The following is a 7,449-nucleotide window of genomic DNA, read 5'->3' on the forward strand; positions in this document are numbered from 1 at the left end:
CTGGAGCTCTAATGTAGAAGCAGGTGACTTTCTCTATCACGTATTTGAAAATTGCTGAGAAAGTAGATCTTAACTGTTCTCATCAGGAAAAAAATACATAACTATGTAAGGTAATAGACATGTTAACTAGTTTGAGTGTGAAGATTTCACAATATATAGGTATAGCAAATCATCACACTGTACACTTTATATATACAATTTTATTTGTTATACCTCAATAAAACTGAAAAAGTGTACATTAATATACAAATAAAATATTATTCTGTTTCCAATTAGATCATGTCCATCCTAAATTATTTATTGTGTTTTGATCCTAATATTGTGAGATAGAAAGTTATTATAGAATTGGTATGCTGAAAGATATCAATAGTTTAGAAATTCTTATTTTTATTTACACATAATAGTAAAACATTTTGCCCTGGAATTAATTGCAAATATATTTATTTCATACTTAAGGCCAAAAAATAAAAAGGATTACAAATAAAAATAAAAATAATGTTTTAGAATATAAATTTATTATATAAAATTTAACTTTTTAATTTTCTGGGTTAATTTCAGTTCCTTCACTGTAGTTATGAAATATTATTTTTATTCATGATTACACAAAGCTGAATTTACTTGTAATTGAGGCCTGGGGACTAAGGCAGATAGTATGCCTACATTTTTATAGAACAGATTTTATTAACCTCTTTTCTCAGGACCCAGATCACGTCCTTTTTTCTCAGGGTATAGATGATAGGGTCCAGCACTGAGCTCAGGGTGGATAATGTAATCAGTGGGCCTAGAGTAGACAGTCCCCACAGTGAGGTGGGTGCTGCAGTTTGAACAAGCCTTCTTCCTCCCTTTTACTGAGTGCACATGATAGATTACAAGGAGAATACAGCCATCGGAATATGCAATACCAAAAAAAGGCAACACAAAGAAGGGGTGGTGCTCAGAAACACTATGTACTCATTGATCCAGGTGTCTCTTCAGGCCAGCATCAACATGGCTGGGACATCACAGAAGAAATGGTTAATGACCCTGGACTGTCAATAGGAGTAATGAAGGACTTAACAATTGTAGGCCCAGGAAGTGATAGCAACCATTACCATAAGAATACACACTTTCATTTTTATTTTTTGATATTATAAATGGAATATTGGATAGGAAAGAAAACAGTCACTTAAAAGGAAAAGAAAATTCTTTCCTAATCTTGTCAATAAACAGACCTTTAGTCCAAGAAAACTTTGTCATTTTTACCCGATGAAAGAAAATTAAGTTTTAATTTTACATAAATACACTATTGATATAAAAACTAATTTTTCTTAAATCCATTTAAATTGAGCCCTTTCATAATTTAATTTTGGCAATACCCTCCAAAGGTAAAAGAAAAATCATATATACATGCATATATCCATAAACATACATAAACAATGAAACAGTGATTCCATAGATTTCATTCCAAAACTGAAGCCCTTGACAAGAAATTTTGTTGAGACTGTGAATTAGATGATGGGAAAGGAATTCTCTATAGCAGTTTGTATTTTAAAAGCCTTATACTCACCATTTTTTTTCTCAGTCTCAAGAAATTGTGGGCAATGTTTCTATTGTATAGTCATGAAAATATTTACCACTTTAAGGGATAGAAAATAACGCAAGTTTTATCCTAGCAGTTTTGGGATATACCTTTATTATCAGAAATCTAGTGTAATTACTATTAAAAATGTTGTTTCTATTAGGGATCAAATTGCAAAGGGCATTCCATCTGTTCATTTACTTTTACTTACTACACTATACCATCCTCACTTTCCAAGGGATTTTATCTCTTTGATTCCTAATCAGGCACTGTGATAAGTGTTGGATTTCAATCTGTGGCAGTTTGAGCCTTTCTAGTTTTGTAAAATGGCATGCTAAGTTCTCCAAATTTTCCTCCCACTCTGCTAACCTGTCTATCAGCCCCAAACCTAGAAGAGTAGTGGACAACTTCACCTCTTTCTCTGACCTCATTCCTTCCTTCAACATTCTAACTCAACTCAAATTGCCCATGCTAGAGGCTAACACACTATGACACCCATTGGTTTCTGTTCTGTGCTACAGTAGACTATGTGTAGTTACTCAAACACTCACACTGAAAAAAAAAATGAGGTTTGGGGCATCCTCATACTCATAAGGCTTCCACAAGCTTCTGACATATGAGCCATCCTCCATCACATAGAAGTTGATGGCCAATTTGGAATTTTCCTCATGGATGCTTTTTCGCCCAATGTTCCTTTTTTTAGTCTACTGGCTGGATCACCAATTTCTGGTTCAGAAACTGGCCCCTGAAAATGCAGGGAAAGTAGAGACAAAACAAAGAAGCAGTATATTCTGGATCTATATGTTAGAGTTTAATAAACAAGGGAACTTTTTTATGAGGCTTGTTTTAGGCAGCCACAAGACAAATAGATCACTAAAACTTCCCAGCATGATCTCAAAAACTTATATAGAAGACTTAAATGGGTTCAGTCACATACACAACAACCCAGATAATCTCAACAATACTTTGCACCCTCAAGGCCGTGTCCTTGGAGTAGTTCCCACTGTGGGGAGTAGGCAGAATGTACTGCCCAATGACAAAGGAGAGAATGTGGAGCTTCTGATTGCTCAAATCCAGCTGGAAGTTCAACCAGTTGTCATATACTCTCTCTTACCTGCTCCAGCAGTTTCATCAGTTCCAAACCATCAGACCCATGGCCAGTTCCTTTTATTACAATGTTCCCAGCAGAGAACTTAGGATGGTAGAGGAAAAATTATTTTTATGTTGGAGAGATAATTAGTTCAAATTTTAAATATTTTTATAAGATTTTGCTTATATTATTGTCATACATTATTTATAACTACACAGGTAATTAATTTAAAAAAAGACATAAGGAAAAGGTATAACTCAAACCAAGAAAATCTTGAGTCATGTCCCAACTGATTATATTTTCAAAAGACTCTAGAATTTTAAATTATGAACTTTTGTAAATTCAGAATTATTTATTTACCTTTTAATTATCTTTTAATTCTTCAACATTATTTGAAAAATAAAATGACGTTAGGAAGAAGGTATAGCTCAAGTGTTAGAGTGCATACTTAGCACACACAAGGTCCTGGGGTCAGTCCCCAGTACTGCTTCTAAAAATAAATAAGTAGATAAACCCAATTACCTCTCCACCCCCACAAAAAAAATGAATAAAATGAATATATAACTTGGAAATTTTTAAAATGTATACAAAGGGTAATATAAATAAGAGATTTCCCTACATTTTTATTATATTTGTAAGTTTTTTTCTGAAATTAAAAATACGCAACTACCTCTCTGGAAATACTTAAACTCAGTAACTCAGGGGCAGCAAAATAACTAGGTATGAAAGTGTAGTGCAATGATATTTCTTACAAAAGTGTTCATTAGGAGGCTGATAAGATGTGAAGATGTAAATGTTATAATACATAATAATAAACAGACCTGCTATAACACGATGATAATATATTTATAAAAACTTTGTTATGATAAAATGACATGTCAAGAATTAAAAGAATATCTAGGGAAAATAGTGATAGATCATTTTAAACTTAAGAGATCAGAGGATAAACTCCATACATTTATGAAATATTGACAGAGTTAAATCAATACTTGTGTTCACAATGAGCAATACATAGTCAGTTTCCTGTGTGACATTAAGCACCTCCTCTTCTCCAGAGCTTAATGCTTTTTCCTGAAAATTATAGGTCCTTGCATTAACTTACTTTTATGAAAGATGATTTGATCGATATTTAACATCTAAACTCTGATTGCTATCTTCATCAATTAAGGTTTAGCAACTGGGAAGTATCTTTGCAGCATTCTAATTAACACTTTTAACTTCACCAGACAGCTGACAATTGTGACATGCATAATATGTGTTAAAACTGTATCAGCAACCACTTGGTGTGAAGACAAAATTTCTGTGGAATTTTAAGTTTCTTAACAGAGTTATATGTTGCTTAGGCTTTTTTTCCTGGGAGCCAAAGCATAGAAATTGGATGTTATTCTAGAGTCCTGGAAATCTCTGGTGAGGAAAGAAAGGGGCCATATGTCCACTCAGGGAGCAAGGGTTGAAATAAGTCTCTTGACCAATCAACTCTCTTCTATCAACAGTTCTCATTTCTGTAAATAGGATTCTGAATTGTTGGGGAATCAAAATGGTACGGGATGTCTTTCCTTGCAAGTAAGTAAATATAATTTCATGAGCAAGGAGAATTTTCTGTACAGATAATTGGTGTCATCATATATTTCATAGTATGTGGAGCTTCACCAAGTTGTCAGTCATTGCCTCCTGACAAAAATACACAGTCTCTGGGTAATTTGCCGTCCTCTCCTTCAGGTCCAGATATAGTTTCTTGCTCAGGCTGTGGTTCCTGATCTTTGGGACAAAACTCCTAATCCAATATCGTTCATGCCATACTGTACCTTCCAAACCTTTTACCTTCTTGGCTACCATCTCCCCCATAAGCTGTACACTGAAGTCTCTGTCTCATTGGCTCTTGGCAGTTTATGTATCTTGCTTCTCAAATAGCACATGGATTTACCATCACAAGGCCTACATACAAAATAGTGATTTCCTTATTATTACACTCTCATCTTTTCTAATGTGTTTGCCTCTGGCGAGTTTTGAGCCACCATCTACATGCTCAGTTTCTTTCTGGACCTAATTCTCAAGTCTGTCTTTCTCCAATACTTCCTCAAGGCCATGCATACTGGCTTGAAGTCACTTGATCTGATAGTACTGAGTTGGCAAATAATATCTTTTATCTTCTTTTTGTCCTGGTGTTGATGTCACAGAATTTATGTTTAGGGTCATATTGGGTATTGCTCATGGTATGCATACATTACACATGATTCTTCTGTGCTTTTAAACATTTTGTGAACCACTTAATCTCTTTAAAAATACTTATTTTTAATTCCAGTGGGGTTACATTTTTGTCTGTTGCTTTCAATTTAGAATTCTGGTTGAAAGAATCAGATTGCAAATGCCAATTCAGACTGAAAAACCAAAATTCAACTGAGTAAATTTGAAGTATGATTTTATGATTTCATTCAGCATTTCATGATATGGGCAGAATCCCATTCATAAAGTAGAAAGGGGCTCTGAGAAGTTATACAAAACGGAAGACTCTTATAGGCAGAAGAAGGCTGGCAAGAAAATTATTTCAGCAGAACACGGATTGTTTCAAGCAAGGTGACTTTCCTCTGGGGTAGGTAAGGTCTATCAGGCAGACAATCTGATTAGTGCTAACCAGATAATTCCAGACTGACTGGTTGAGATTGCATTTCTTGGAGAGGCTTACACTGCAATTATATAAGTAATAAGTCTCAGTCTGATGACATGGGCTTAGCACAGTAGTGCCATCTCCAGTTGTTGCTCTGTAGTTCTCACAGCTTCAATTGATTCTTTGATATTCTCTGGTCAGGATGGTTTCTGTGTGTGTCGTTCCATTCTTAGCAAATTCATTTGCTTGGGGGTAAGCAGCTGTGAAAATACAGTTAAAGCTCTGAGAGAATGCAGAACACCATAAGAACTTCTATTTTTACTAAAAGCAGGACAATTTCCACTGTCTGAATTGCAGCTTGGAGTCATGGTTCCCAAGACTTAATTCAAAATCAAATAAGAAAGAATGCATCTTTGGAGTCACTTTCTTAAGCCAAGTGGCTCGCTCAGTAATCTTATATAGCTAAGTGTTAATGTCCCCAGAAGTGTCAGTCCCGGTGCAGCAAATGATGTTGGCCAAAGCACAGACATCTCCTTGTTCAGTTAAAAGATAATCAAGGGGTAATCTATCAAGAATAACTTAGGCAAGAAGATCTAAGGTCTTGTCTTGGGCAGCTACTGTTTTAGCAACAGATTCTTCAATACCTTCAAGAATTAAGGAGAGATTGTAAATTACAGTTTCATTTATATTTACTCCCTAACCAGGCAGCTAGGGACTTGCCAAATGAAGTGAATCCTGAATCCTGAATATTCCCTGGTAGGTGTTGTCTAACTTGAAATAATATTTAAAGATTATATAAAAGTTTAAAATTAAATGAATGGTCACAAATGGAAAAGAATACTTTTTTCATGCAATGTTTCAGAAAACAATTATTAACAAAAAACTAACAATTTACCTTGTAATTGAAGATACAGTAATCAAATGAGTAAATAGATATTTGAAACAAAAAGACATTTCTTGTTTCTTATACAAAGTCCACAAATTACCAGAAATATGAGGGTGGTTATTAAAATGCCATTAATTAAATTTGTATTTAAAATTAAATACAGATTTACATGGAATGGATTTGTAGAAATCAATGAGACGATATTGACTTATAAGGGAAATGTTTTTAGAAAAACATCTTGAAAATAATCAGCTCTACCTATACTAAAATTTATATTTTGATACAGTTTAACAAGTATTCATCCCCATGCTTTCAAAACCTATAAAAATTCAGATAATTCCAGTAACATATACAGAAAGATTCTTTTCAAAATTCAAAACAATCAAAAATTAATTGCAACCTAGCATTTGTCTCCCAGTGACTGAAAACACTTTGAATTACATTGCTAAAATTTTGAAAAGTATAAATTTTGATGAAAATAATTTTGGAGAAAAATGAGCCCCCCATCTTATAATCAATAAAAACATTGTATAATAAAACATAACTTTTATTATGTATAAAATTTTGCCACAGCATATTCTTTGTAACTTGTAATGCATTTCATAACTAATGAATTAATTTTGAAGAAAAAAAACTATATTTGAGCACCAATACTTGTACTTTTTTCTGATTTCTGAATAAGAAGACTTATATTTTCATTGTGTGCTGTGTCTTGCAAGTTAAGTAGGATGTGGCCTTTCTCTTCCCTGCTGCACCAGAGAGGTAAAGCATATGTTTCTGCTGATTACTGATGAACAGTGCTAACACTTCACCCAGGAAGTGCACCAGAGCTGATGGATTTTTACTGAATGCAGTGGTGGGATTGGTTTAGGAAAGTGACTAAGCCATAAAATGGATGGACTGCTAAAGTTGGTTCATAAAAGTTGACCTTCCTGAATACATTTCAGTAGAACTATGGGATGTAGTGGGTGGTGAACAAAATCTCATCTGAGAGACGTTATCTAATGCAAGATCTGTAGTGGCTACTTAGGATGTAAACCAAGTATGTCCTGAGTGAGGGGGATGGTTGCAAGAATGTTTTTGATTTTTCGAATTCCCACTAATTGTACTAAATCTTGACCCACTCATAACCTCACAATTTACTGGACCTCTGTTGGTATCTTCAAGTCCTTGCTGTGGATCTGCAGATATACCGGCATTAAATCACTTCCTTGGGATGTACTACACTGAAAGAAACAGAAACTTGTCTTTTTCCATTCAGAGTGGTGTAAGGACTTCAGAGTCCCTGATGAAGTGTCAGCTAACTCTCT

Source organism: Vicugna pacos, chromosome 25 (genome assembly GCF_048564905.1).
Source record: "Vicugna pacos chromosome 25, VicPac4, whole genome shotgun sequence".
Classification (NCBI taxonomy): Eukaryota; Metazoa; Chordata; class Mammalia; order Artiodactyla; family Camelidae; genus Vicugna; species Vicugna pacos.